This window comes from Notolabrus celidotus, chromosome 13 (genome assembly GCF_009762535.1).
Source record: "Notolabrus celidotus isolate fNotCel1 chromosome 13, fNotCel1.pri, whole genome shotgun sequence".
NCBI classification, from domain to species: domain Eukaryota; kingdom Metazoa; phylum Chordata; class Actinopteri; order Labriformes; family Labridae; genus Notolabrus; species Notolabrus celidotus.
In genome coordinates this window covers 10,099,963-10,114,687 of record NC_048284.1, presented here as the reverse complement: position 1 = coordinate 10,114,687, position 14,725 = coordinate 10,099,963, and the positions used below count along the sequence as shown (strand labels likewise).

Sequence of the window (14,725 nt, the reverse complement as noted above, 5' to 3'; positions counted from 1 at the left end):
AGGGGGCGTGGTCTCAACAGCCCTGCAGTAAGCAGTGTGATAAGTGCATGGGATTGAGGAATAGCATAGATATTGAACTGTACTTGCATGAAATCTGGTTGTTTTAGTCAGGGTTATTCTGAAATATATGTTCCCCAACTATATTTAAGTTCCCTAAAAAGAGGCAAACTTCAATTTAATAAATTCCCAGTTTATTCCTGTTCATTCCAATGGAAAGTTTCCTACGTTGACGATTCCCAGAATTTTGCAACCCTAGTCAATACCTAAGAAACGTATTGAATGGCAGGCTAAAGTTAGTAGTCGGGAAATCCGCACTTAGTCTATTAAATGTTGTCATCCGACATCTGACACACTGATGATTACACAGGATGTACAGTCCAAGTTGTGATGGACTCAAAAGAAAGACTAAAATAGGCTTCAAAAGCTGGAGTGAGCTGTTTGGAGAGATTCCTGATGACTTAAGTGTCAAACACGTCCTGTAGTTGTTTGACTTAAAGCGAATAAAGTCGTGGTAACCAAGTGTTTCTATATCCCTGCGGTAACATCATCATCATCATCACCACCACAACCATCACATAAACAGGATGTGCTGCTGAACACTCCTTCAGTAAATTTCCAGCAGAGCACTTGCATAGAAAACTGGCGAGGCAGGTGTGTGTAAGTGTGTGTACGTGTATGTGTGCATGTACGTGTTTGTGATTGGCATATAAGAGGTAGGCAGAAATACTTTGGCAGACAGAAATTTTAAATATGTGGGCAGTGACACACACACACACACACACACACACACACACACACACACACACACACACACACACACACACACACACACACACACACACACACACACACACACACACACACACACAGTTGGATTGTTTGCTCAGCACTTTGCAAGTGTAAGGGTGCACTAAGGGAACCATCCTGATAGTCTGGTTTAAGGTTATTTCATTCATAGCAGGTGAAGCAGAGCGAGCTCTTCAAAGGTCAGGATGCCAAACTCTATTAAGGGCATTTCAAATGACGTGGAAATAATTGGTTCATTTCCCTTTCTTTCATTGGTGGACACGTTTTAGAGTTAAACACTACCATGTGTAAAGTCATAGTGTGGCTGCAAAGTGTGACCACTAAAAGATTAGCAGGCCAGTTTTACAGGTCAGAGATGGTAGAAATGGCACATTTTACACTGCTTGTTCAATAGGACTGTTATGCTTCACCTACAATGTAAATGTCATAGAGACAGAGTGGTGGGTTGAAGTTTCACCAGCATTGGAGGTAGTAACAGAGGCAAAACGGTGTCATGGTATGTACTGTGAAAGTGATGCTTGGACTGTTTGTATACATGCTGTGCTGCCCCTCGTACCTCCACAGTAATGCGCTGCAATGCAAAGTGAAACTGCACTCTGGGACACCAGTGTTAGTGTTGCTGGGTTCAATATTGTGATGGCTTAGCTTGGTCATGGTGCTGCAGAAGATTCTCAATGCAAAAGAGGGTTAAGGGTAGGGATGCACCGAAATCAAAATTCTTGGCCGAAAACCGAAAAACCAAAATAAATGATTATGCCAATTATTAGTAGGGAGACAGTTGTAACATTTCACTCCTTGGATTTGAGATTAAGCCATGCATTTTCTGTTTGTGTTGCACAGGAATTTTCTAGGCCATTTATTAGCAGACAGTTGAAGCTAGCTTGTATAGCAGTTTGAACACACTGGGTTTAAAGAGCTCAAACTTATAGACAGAAATGTCAAAAGTGTTACAACTGTCCCTGGTCTCCCCTACCATTGCATTTATGGATATAAATGTGTACTAACCTCACTAAAAGCAAGGATCTCATTGAACATATCAGACAATGAGGGTGCATGCCCCTCGTCTGGTTTGGAGGGTCGAGTCAAAGGTGAAGTCAACAGTCATCACGTGAGTAGTAAGTTTTATAGTTCCCTGCCAGTCACATGACAAACAAAACTCTATAAAGGCTTTTTATATTGCGAGTCAACAACAGCGCTGTAACGAAGCTCGGCCTTATACCTTCATGCTTTTAGATTGATCCTGTAACAGCGCACTTTTGGTGTCTCAGTGTGTGATTTTACATTGGCTTATGATTTTGCGGAAGCATCACACAGGTAAGTGTTGTTGTGCCATCCTGCCTGCCCTGGTGGTTAATAGTGACACCTCTGTTACTACCCTTGATATCAGCACAGTGGTGGGACAACTTGGTCCCATCATTATACTTTAGTTAAGAGGGTAGATAGCTAGCCTTGACCTGGCAATATGAAAATGGCTGTGGTGTACTACTACCACTGCCACTACCACTACCACTACCACTACTCCTACTTCTACTACTACTACTGTATACACCACTTCATACATGCCACCGTTGTCCAAACTATATGGGAATTTAGTTGGTAGACCCAAAGAGGGACACTTATGCTGTATAATTTTTTTTACCACATTTTTAAATAAAATGATGACAAAAACGCTTGACAGATATCCACCATGGCCAATATTTAAAACGGTTTTGGCCCCATTGGAGATATAACGCCATTGGTGTATATTTTGGCGAACAAGTGACAAGATAATAGTTAAAAAATGTCAAAAAAGTTTGAGGACATTTAGACATTTAAAAATAGTTTCACCATTGGATAGCTAATCAACCAGAGAGTATTGATAGGTTGATTTTTTCACTGAAATGTCTTGTTGGTGTGTATTGGTCAAGCACCTTAAAAAAAACTTAAGGCATCAATGTTAGGTGGATTTGGTTATGTTGTGTGTCTTTGTCAAAAATAACTAGTCGGCCAATATATCCAAACCAAGCAGCAACCTCCGGTCTCAAACTATGAAGCCCATGCGGAAGTGTTATAACCTGCAATTCATCAACACCGGAAACCACATAGACACCAATTCAAAAAAGACAATCCTTGCAGCATTAATAAACATGTTTACAGCCTGGTTCAAAAAACGGCTTGGCTCTACGTAGCTAATTTCTCTATCGGCACACACTGTACGGGGGGTGAATTTTTTTCTAACGCGACGGTTCAGATGATATTAAGATTACGAGTTTTTTCCCGAATAAGGACATGACTGACTTGACTCCCGGACGGGAACACATAGCTGTTGGCTAGGAGGCTCAAACTCCGCCTCTTTACGTCACACTCTGCCTGTTTGAGTTCCACATTTCCAATATGGCTGCCGCCGTCGATTGGCTTCAAAACAGCGCTCAGGAGCAGATGGGTGACGTCACGGATACTACGTCCAATATTTATACAGTCTATGATCAAAACTAACTGTTTTTTTATCTCAAACCTAGATACAGTATTTGACCACTGTCATTCTCTGGGTCTTGTCAACTGATTCCTGATAAAATAAGGACTCAAGAAAAACTGTGAGTTTCTCCAGGAGTAGCCCTTTAGAGTGGTCATTAATGCAGCCTGTATGATAATCTATCTAGACTCTCTGGAGTCAACTGGCTGTCTTCCCAATGTTGGGACCCACTGCAGATATTTCACAAACCAGCTCTCTGCACCCTAACACAGCAGATTAAAGCATAACAGTTTGCTGGTTGAAAATAACCCCCAGACAAATCACTCCTGCTTGAGGAACATTTGCCACCAACTACAACCAGCCGAGATGTGTGAATACAGCTGAACCATAAACTTATCATGTATTTCTCTTCCCATTACATGCTGTATAAATATGGTAAAGTTGGCCTACATTTGCTATGCCTGAGGAAACATGGCCTTGATTCAGATTTAGGCTACACCTCCTCTCCACCCACCAGCTCTCTCAGATGCAGTCATGACAGCTTTGCTAGAACAGGCTTATTGCAGCTAAAATAGATGTGCCTTCTCGTGTGCGAGCATGGAGCTACAGTTTCAGCACCACCCAAGAAATGGGTGGAGGTGAAATGGCAAGCTAATTGCACTGATAGCATCAGGCATAATACAACTATTGTGATGGCAACACGCATTGAGTTAGAATGTGCTACTGCGCCAGAGAGGTACTTAAAGCTGTATTAAGCACACTAAAGATTTCTATCTAAAGGAAATGAACTCACACACACACAGCTTTTACTTGACACTAAATCATTTGACAGATTGAGATCGTTGGAGAGATTGTGTCCCTGAACACCAAACTTATTGAGAGAAGTTTTCTCAAGTTAAAGTCTGTGTTTTTCTGACACTCTTTAGGAGATACAGGGTTTCAGGAGAGGCTACAAGCTGAGCTGCTTTCAGAAGAATACAACTGAAGCCAAAGGTGTCTTCTATTCCAAAACAGAACAGGTTATACCCAGAACATAATGAATAATGCAGTTTCATGTTAAAAATCTGTGTTTTATGGTGCTCCGACGTGAAGGTTTGAGGGGCTGTGAGCAGAGCTGCAGCTAACTTTGGCTGGGCTTGTTTCTTTCTTGTTTCCCAGACTTCTGTTGCCTGAAATCTTTCATGTTGTTAAAATATCATGTTAAAAATTACCAGATACCAAAATGGTGAAGTAAACTGACTTGCACAGTAAGAATGAAGTTTGTTGTTATTGTTTAAAAGTCTGGCATGTAAGCTTTAAACTGCACAACCGTACTATGCTCCCGTTTTTACGTGGCTCCTGGCTTGTCAAAGACCAGGGTTGCAAAATTCCGAATTCTGAATTTTCAAAGTTGGAAACTTTCCATGGATATTAACAGGAATTTATGGGAATAAACCAGGCATTTACTAAATTGAAGGTTGGCTCTTAAAAGGGAACTTAAATGTAGTTGGGAAATATATATTTTAGCATAATCCTGACTAAAACAACCAGATTTCATGCAAGTACAGTTGAATATCTATGCTATTCCTCAGTCACATGCACATATCACACTGCTTACTGCAGGGATATTGAGACCACGCCCCCTACATGCACTGTGCATTCCTCCATCACATGCACAGATGATTTCTATTTTGGATGGATGTCTGCTTATAACAAAACAAATATTTATGCTTAGATATGATACCTTTCCATTAAATTACCCTCAATTCCCATTAATTCCAATTAATTCCCATTTATTCCCATATTCCCATGGAAAGTTTCCAATTTGGAATATTTCCAAAATTCCCCTGCTTAACTGAAATTTGAAATTTACCAGAAACTTTACGGAAATTTACCGGAAATTTTCCACCCCTTTGCAACCCTATCAAAGACATTTCTTAAATTGATATTGAAATGATGTAAAGGATGTTTAAAAAATGACCAATGTCTGTTAATATCATTTATCTGGATACAATGCCGAAATTGAAATGAGTCTTTTCAGTAAAAGACAAAACAATTTACAACATAGTTAAAGCTACTGTTTTTTTGTGTCTAAAAAAAACTGGTTCAGATTTTCTGTGAAAAATATAACTGTCACTTAGTCGTAAAATACTAAAAAAAAAATACAGGGTACTACTTGTCCAAAGGGGGCACCAAAACCAACACAATCTGACAATTCCTTGCAGTAGCTTTAAGTACAATAAATGTTAATGATATTTTACGGTTTCTGCTTGTTTGATATCCTCTAGTACATCTGACTATAAGGACCAGCTCCTTCCAACAACTACCACACTACACTGCACTCCATAGAACAAACAGATTCTATTATCTGATACTTCGACAGAAGAATAATTCTGTGGCACCATGTTTAAGTTAAGTATCTAAAAATAACTTTCCAGCTTCTACAGATCCTCTTAAATCATCTCGACAAACAGTCAAGTGACGGGTGCACGACCTAACAAGTCAGGGCCACAGGGCCTCAATGTGAAGCCAAGCTAGCATAATGCTGTTCATGCATCATTTACTATCATGTTGTGGTGTGAAATGAGAGCATGGAGCTGAAGTTTGTGAGGTTTTGTTGTGGTGTTGCTGTGGTACATTTGAAAGCTGAGATGAAACTCTATTAGCACCCGACAGCTTACTGTAAACAACTGATTTGAACCCAGAAACCTTTTCACCATTACTACTTCACCTATATATCAAATAATGTGGAGAAGTAACTGGAATATTGGTATTGAATCAACATGTGTTTTCTTTTAAACTAGTAATTATCTTTATTTAAACTTGAAAATCATTGACAGCAAAGCCCTCATTTACAATGACGTTGAGCATATAAAGAAACATTAAAATGCATGACAAGCAAATAAAAGATAAAACCTTTAAATAATGATGATCAATTAAAAACAGACAACAATTAAAAGTATAGTTAAAAGCATTGAAAAGTAATATTAACACAAAGTCAGTTGAAACAGGTGCAATCAGAGGTTAAAACGTTTAAAACTAATGATTTAAAGTGACTAAAAGAAACCAATGCATTCATTTTTAAAGTGCTTTGAAGCGAGTTCCATGCAGATGATGCAAAAAAGCCAAAAGCAGATTTTCCCAGCTCTGAATTAACTCTGGGAACCTGGAAACTGCAAAGGTTTCAGCTTTTGATTCCTAAACAATGATTTAAAGGTTGATGACTTCTCTCTCTATTATTTATTGCATAACTAAAACAAACTTCAATAAAGTATTGCATTCAGTTGCAAAAAACATCACAAATTCAGCCCCTGTGTAGGATCTGCTTCCACTCATTTTGTAATCTCATTATTCATGCAGAGATTGGAGTGGGCAGTGATGATAAGGCCCTGCACGGATTGGCTGCCAGAATGCTGTCTTAAGGGGGGGGAGTGTGGACCAATGCAGAGGCGGAAAAACACCACCGCAAACAAAGCGAGTGCTCCAGAAGAACCTGTGCCTGTACACTACACATATGTTTTATGTGTAACTTTATGTGGTCAGCACTCGTTGTTGAAGAAGTCCGAGGTGAAGTGGTTGGCACAAACAAATCAGCACTAGCTGTAGCTGGCACGTTGGCATTACAAATGAAAATCTACAGGCGTTTTTCAACCACAGGAACTCTACCCCGGAACTAGGGACTTTACCCTTGAACTACATGCGTTTTTCGACAGGAGGAACTTTATCCCAGAACTAGGGACTTTACCCCTGAACCCCCTCAAATCCAGAGGAACCAGGGTCCAAATGTAGTTCAGGGGTAGATAATCTCCCCCCTGAAAAGCCCCTGCTTGGGGGGTAGTACTTTTCAAAGATCCTGGGACTTTCGGCTGAACGTAACTGTGTTTGTGGAGTGTACACAGTTGTTGAAACACAGAGGGAGTTCCTGGGAATGCATGCTACTTTAGTTTTTTTTATTAAGATTTCAAAATATTATTTAATATATATTTTTTTCTCCATACGTCACTGGCCTGATTTGCACAATCTACCCAGGACGAAACACAGACAACAATGGGGACACAGGAACCTTTTCTGGGTAAAGTAGTTCTGGGGACTAAAAGACCCCAGAACTCTTGGTCGAAATGTACCTTACCTCTCTTTTCTTTGGTTCTCTGGTGCTGTGACAGAATACAGTCAATTGTGTTGTTTTTTGCTACAAACAACAGAGTTGTTGTTATTAACCTTTGACATCTTGACTCTGCAACACCAAAGCAAAACCACAACAACATAGGAAGAATCAGGATGGCTGCAGGAGTGGGAGAGGTTCTGCATGCATGCCTTTGCAATCAATCACTCAAATCACCGTGTAGAGGCTGTGTTTACCCTGTAGGTGGCCTTCAGAAACATGCAGAGGCTTGAAGATGACTAAAGTATATAAGCGAGGGAAAACATGTTTCTATTATATGTGACCTTTAAACTGATAATTTGCAGCTTTAAATGTTTCTGATTATGTTTAAAAGGTCACGACTTAAGGTGAAAACCTAAAAACAGAAGTGAAAGCAGTGATCTTTTCTCACTGTCAGCTATAAGTCAAGTGTTGACATCATCCAAACTCCACAGAGTGGAGTCATGTCATGAAAGATACTCTGCCTGATCTGCAGATGGTCCAGGAGTGTAATTGCTCGCACAAACAATCTGTCGTTTCAAACAAGTGTGCAAGTGTTTTACACGCCATCCTTCCTCTCTGGAGTCAAGCCAGCCGCACCCCACTCATCTTTCTAAGGTTAAAGCAAAACTTGTGTCAAGGCGTGCTGTGTGCCATGAATCCCTGCCTCAGTCGTGACTGACGCACTCCCTGTGTCTTTGTAAATAAAGTTTATTGAACCATGTATTATTCAGGACATATTTCTTGTTAATGAACCCAATGCACGTAAACTGTGGGGTATTTACAAGGTTAAAATTGGATTATTAATCACTGAACACAAGGGCTGTTATGCCTCCGTACACCTCAACACTTAATATGTCAAACTGACATCTATATTTCCGTACTTTACAATTTTCTGTAGCACAAACTCAATGAAACTAAAGGCAGTGCAATAGTTTAAATGTGATAGAGCAGGGTAGTTAGCTTGTAGCAATATCATAAGCCAGGTGAATACATTTTTCTTTTAACCGTTCACCTTTTTAAAATCATATTTGGTACATATTTTAATAAAAACATAAAAAGGGACAGAGATGAAAACTGAATATTTTGAACTCAAGAGTTAAGTGAGTTTTTTTGAAAAGGGACATATCATCTGCATAACAAAATAAACATGGTGATCTGAGTTTTCTACATGTTGTAGAAGGATTTTTAATTACTTCTTTAAATATAAAAGTGCATTGGGTTATGCTATAGATTTCAGTTCATGCACGTATATTTATGTCAGATGCAATATTTTATTATAAGTGCATTATTCTATACATTATAACAGAATTCCTATTGAATACTAGCCAGTAGTGTGGTAGTACTTGAGACCGGTCTTGGTCTCGAGACCGCTTATTTCAGGTGGTCGAGACCACCACTGATGCACTCTGTGTCCCTGTCATTACTGTGATAACACAACTAATGAGAAAAGGCTTGACAAAATAATCCTGCGCAGTTACTGCTACGACCTCCTAACCTCGCCTGAGATCTCAGGCAACAGAAAAACACAGTTTTAACTCGAATCTAAAGCAAAAGTTAAACTAACGATGACAAAACCTAACTAACAGAGTCAAACGTCTCACAGCGCATCAAAAGAAAGGCAACAAAGACAAAACCAAACCTTGTTTGTTGCTGTTAATTCAATTTAAAGCAAACTTAAATAAAATAAACAGAAGTCTTTTATTTTGTTAACTCTCTAGATGGTTTTTCATTGATATATATGGTCTTGGTCTTGTCTCGGTCTTGCCCTGCTTTGGTCTCGTTCTTGACTCGGTCTAGGTCCCTAAATGTCTTGGTCATGTCTTGGTCTTGGTGCACTCTGGTCTCGGACATGTCTTGGTCTTGGTTAATGTGGTCTTGACTACAACACTACTAGCCAGTAAGTGTTTTTGATTTGATTTGCTATCGTTTAGGATGGGTAAATGTGTTGTAATTTAGGGGGATTTTAACATTCACATTTGACATGAGAGCAGCCACACTGACAAGGCTGCCTGCAATGTCTGCAGACGTTTTTGTCTTCGTGAGCCCAAGAGTCAGCTGATGCAAGTTTTTACAAATGCCATTAATTGGTCGAGCTCAAGACAAAAAGTTGACTTTTGGCAAAGTTTCCTATCATTCTTTAAAAACCACCAGACAAGTGTTTCCCTGCAGCTTTTGTTGAACAAACTTGGCAGCCGAACAGCATGAAAAAGATCCAAAAGACAGTAAAAACAGGCGTTTTCCACCACAGAGACGGGCTGGTGGTCCAAAGCGATGTATTGAACCTCCCTCTCTATAACCTTTTTGGCCTTTTTTTCTTTTGATGATAGTCTTCCTTTCTTTAAAAGTCTGGAGTTTTTTCCTTTACATTAATGCACATGTTGTATTCTGCTCCATGTTTAGTTTTGAGAGGTCAAATCAAATTGGTAGCACTGAATGCAACTTTAAACATTTTAGCCATGGGGTTCTTTGCGTGTTTGCGTTCTGCTATGAATTGTGCTCAGTTTGTGACAGCTGGCGTCAATAATCAGAGTGAGATGATTGGCTCAAATTGCTGATCTCCAATCAGCTAAAAAATGCCTAGATCGGCTCTGATCCAATAGTTGAGATCAGGATTGGAACATCCCTATTTAAGGCTGACCCTTCAGATTTATCTATTATTTTGGAAAAGCTTGATCTTGTTGGATAGATGTAGTTAACTCATTTAAAAGCAAAAACAAGAAAGTGCACTGTTCTTCCAGCGTTAGAAGGAAATTATGTTGTCAGATATTTCTTCCAACAGCTTGCAGGTAGGGAAACCTTACAGGGGGAAAAAAATCACTTTGAAGTAGAGTCATCACAGTCATTCCAGGAAGGGGGGGGGGGGGGGACTTGTCACACCAATTTTTCCCAGTAGGAAACTGTAAAACAAAGGGACTTGAAAATACAGTCTTGAAAATACAAGCGTCAACAACAGCACTTACGACAGATGCAGTCTAGCGTGTTTAAAGTAATCAGATCAAACACCACGAGAAGACAGGTTTCTCTTCAGTAACAACACACTGTATGAGGTAAAACTACTAAGCATGAATGTGTCATCACACACACACACACACACAGACACACACACTCCAGTATCTTGTCACTGCTCACAGATGGTGGGGTTCCCCTCATTACTCGGGCCACTTGCTGAGAGAAGGGGGGCGGGGACAGCTTGAATGACCCAGGGGAGACGCAGAATCATGGCCGACAAGGATTACGACAGAGAGATTAGCCCAAAGCGAAAGAGGGCGAGAGACATAGAGAAAGACAGAGAGAAAGAGAGGGAGAGAGAGAGGAAGGGAAGTAGGAACAGGCTACACAGGACCTTGAAATTAATGTGGTCCCTCTGGCTTTGAGCATCAGAAGTGACAGACTCCTGTGTGAATGGCTATTGTAGGGAGGGATGTATGGTCTTGATCTTTTAGGTGCTTAAAATCTAATCACACATACACACCTACTGTGCTCAGTGCACATTAAAGCCAGCAGCTGCACCAGAGGAGAAAAAAATCAACAGCCGACCTCAAGCACAAAAGCACTACTTGAATCTCAACATGTGCTCTCCATTTTTCTTTTCAGTCGTCCTATCAAAATGATAACGAGTGAACTAATGATGTGCAGACTTTAAAAATGACAATGATAAAAGACTGCACCTGCATGAAGCCATCGAGTAGTAATGATTAAATGCCAGATCTGCAGCTTTAAAACAACCGGATAAGTGGTTCCAAGCTGTGAGTGACAGAAGCAGTGTCAAGGACATACTCTCTTCAAGAATACACCCATGTGACCGTGCCCTCCAGCAGAGTTCACAAAAAGCATGTGAGCCTCAAATCAAACCAGTTTACATGTAAGCATCCCTTCAGTTGCAGACTGACTGAGAGTTACCACTGACTGCTTCAAAGAACAGACAACAGCCTATCTCTGCGTTAACCTCAGCTGAAGGTTTGCCAAAACGGTTAAAAATAGTGGTGCAACAGATCGCCCCCGCAGTTTGGTACACACGAGATCAACGGATTCACGGAATATGTATCATCATGGTGTAAAATAAATTGCTTGCCAATAACATACCTGTGCAGTCTCATTGAAAAGAGCATTGAACTAGTGTGTGTAGGCGCCATGCACAAATGTGGAGGAAGTTCAGACTTGTTTTTAGTGTTGTTATGCAAGTTTTTAGAGGACACCTCTCAGTGCTATCCTGGTCTGCCCGGACAGTCTGGAAGTCGTCAATGGAGACGTTGTGGTTGGGAATATAAGCAGGGATCTTTTCTAACTGATGCATCCACGTCCATGCATCCAACATGCTACATTCCTGAAAACTCCATCTGACTCCTGGCTAGTCCTGTTAGCTTGTCCATCTTATTAGCCAGAGATCTCACATTGCCCATGATGAGAGAGGAGAGATGCAGCTTCTTTCTACTCTCCATAAGCCTCCATTCTTTTTATACCAGCTCTCCTTCTCCTAGCACTATGCCTCCTCTGCCTCTATATACATTGATGTATCGATTAATTTTCCTATGTTTGTAGGATATGTAAAGGTCAAGTAAAGTACCACGGCAACAAGACAAATCTATCCAACCACCTAATAAGGCGCCATGGGATTTCACACAACGCCAACCGTCCGGGCACCTCTTGTAGCGTTCCCGCTGCAGAGCAAAGTAACATCAGCTCTGCAGAAGCCTCAGGCCTCGCCAGCATGTTAAGTCAGAGACTAGGCTTGTATCTGATTCCCTTACAAGAATCGTATCAAGGTATTTGTTTCACAGTCACACTGGTCGAATTTTTGGCTGAAAAGTTAGTGAATCTATTTCATGTCACTGAACCACAATCATTGTCAAAAAATAATAGTTACACCCCTACTATCCAGTGAACCTATCAGAGCTTGCAGTCTGCGTTGTTTTATGGTGTAGTTACATTTTTGAGGCGGTACATGTCAGGGTTCTGTGTAGGCTTCTGCGTAGGTACAGGGTTAAACCTACAGCTTGTGCTACGGCGTAGATTCCATCTAAGGAATTCCAGCCAAGATTTCCTTTTCCTTGTGGTTCATTGTTTACCTTCCTACTAGCAGCTTCTCAGCTAAGAGAAGATAGCTGCGTATCTGTATAAAGAAATGAATCAAAGCTAAATCATTGTCAGATGATTGCTGATGGGTTCCCATCATGGCTGATGTGTTCCCACTCCTTACTCTCCACATGGACATTTTCCGTGTAGAATCTGTAAACAAAGATTACTTCAGACTAGGGCTGCCAAGATATGGTCACGATGACGACTAATTTTATAATCAACATCATCGTTTATTTTTTTAAGCTTTGTTTTTATCTGAAAAACTGCCGCTGTACCTTCCGCTGTCTTGTCTGCCTTTCTGTTCTTGACGCATATGCGCAGTAGTGGTAATCGGGGTCAGCCGTGATGCCACCGGAAAAGTTATGCCCAAATAGTATCATGGCTAGCCGGCTAAGGAGCTCAAAAGTTTGGGAGCATTTTTTCTAAATAAAATAGAAGAATGTGCAATGCAAAGTCTGCAAGGCAGAACTTGTATTCCATGGCAGTACGACGGCGATGCACGAGCATCTGAAAAGGATGCACGTCGTGGCTGATTCAATTTCTGGCGAAGAGGGACAGCTGCCTCGGTAAGCTAATGGGCTAGTTAGCTGCTAACATTAACGTCAACAGTGAGCTATTTACTTAGTATTCATGCTCCAACTATACATAGTGCATAGTTTTTGGTTCCATTTTACAATACACTAAACATTTACAGCTAAAAATGTTTAAGGCCAGAATTGTGCCTTCATTTTATTTTGCACTATCACATTAAAAAATGTCAGAAATGCTGCTACAAGCTGCAAAGTTAATTGAAAGTTGAATGAACTATCATCTTAATTGTCTTTATTTTTAGTTAGCACATACCTTAAACACTTCAAGCTGGAAACAAATGATGGTTATATAAGAGCAGCTGCATGCTGGTGCGATAAGCTGCAATTTACGTATGATCCGATTAGTTGACTAATCACAAAAATAATCGGTGACTAGTCGATTATCAAAATAATCGTTTGTGGCAGCCCTACTTAAGACAAACTACTGTTTACTTGGTTAAACAACACCTTCAATAACTCAATGTTTTGTGTGCACAGGTATTTAATGCTGAACTGTGACCTTGCCCTACACCTCTAGTTTTAACAGAAGCAGCAGACAGTCCTCTTTCTATCCACAAAAATATCTGTGTCATTTTACTTCCATTATTTAATCTCAGGCCTAAAAGTTACTGTTCATGCATGAAAAAGTGCATTTGCAGATCACAATGAGTCTCATATTCAATAAAAGCGTGCTTTGGCCACCAGGGCTGTAAGCTATACCAGATAAATAATTCCAGATGAATAATTCAAAATCATCATAATGAATAAATGGAGGGTAATTATCCTGCTCTAAGTAGCGACTCATGATTCAACACGAGCACACTGCAGCAGAGATGAGAGGGGTTTCCCAGAGTCAACGAGGGACAATCACCTGCTTTATAGAGAGCGGCGAGAGAGGGGAGACAAAACACCCCAAGAGAGCCTCTCACACATGATATTATCTACTTTTGGAGTGTGTGTGTGTGTGTGTGTGTGTGTGTGTGTGTGTGTGTGTGTGTGTGTGTGTGTGTGTGTGTGTGTGTGAGACCAGTGGTTAAGCTGCAGATGTACACAGGAACATAAAAAGGTTTTGGGGAAGAGATGCTCCCCAAGTGTAACTGAAAGGCCTTTGTGGGATACGGAGGGGGGGAATCTCTGTAGGCCCCTCCTGGATCGAACTGCACAGGAGAGATGTTGAGGATGAAAGAGGGGGGACAGGATGGACAGAGGGAGTCCACTGTCATCTCTTTTGTTGTCCATCTGCTGTCTTAGCTGTTCCACCATTCTCTTGACAAGCTTAACCCCTCCCTCCCCTCCTCAATTTAGTCACAGGTGTGAAACCAAATTGGGAGAGAAAAAAACTCTTCAGTGAGCGAGCCTCTGCGTGAGTGTCTTAGTACTTGAGTCTTCTGATTAAATCCAAAGCAAAACTACAAAAGAGCCTCTTCAATATATAGATGTGTATAAGAGCAGCTTCTTTGTCTTGTAACAGAGTTTAACATAAGTGACCGCTGTCAGCTGGACGTTCAATGATTTCCATCAGACTACTTTCCTTGCTGGTCCAAGGAAGCCCTAAGTCTGGAGGAAACGTCACAAAGTATGATCACAATAACTCCTACAGTCTAAATTGAGCACAATTTATTTAACAAGGCTGAACATGGGAGCACAAAGTATCTGAGTGAATGAGTAAACCATGTCGAATTGGTTCACTAATACCTC

The 14,725-nt window shown here is 40.6% G+C and overlaps 1 protein-coding gene across 1 annotated transcript in view; it reads right to left on the bottom strand.

The window, feature by feature from the left end:
- The window catches only part of nudt14 (nudix (nucleoside diphosphate linked moiety X)-type motif 14), a 45,037-nt gene that overhangs the window by 22,280 nt on the left and 8,032 nt on the right, over positions 1-14,725 (bottom strand). The window lies entirely within an intron of this gene.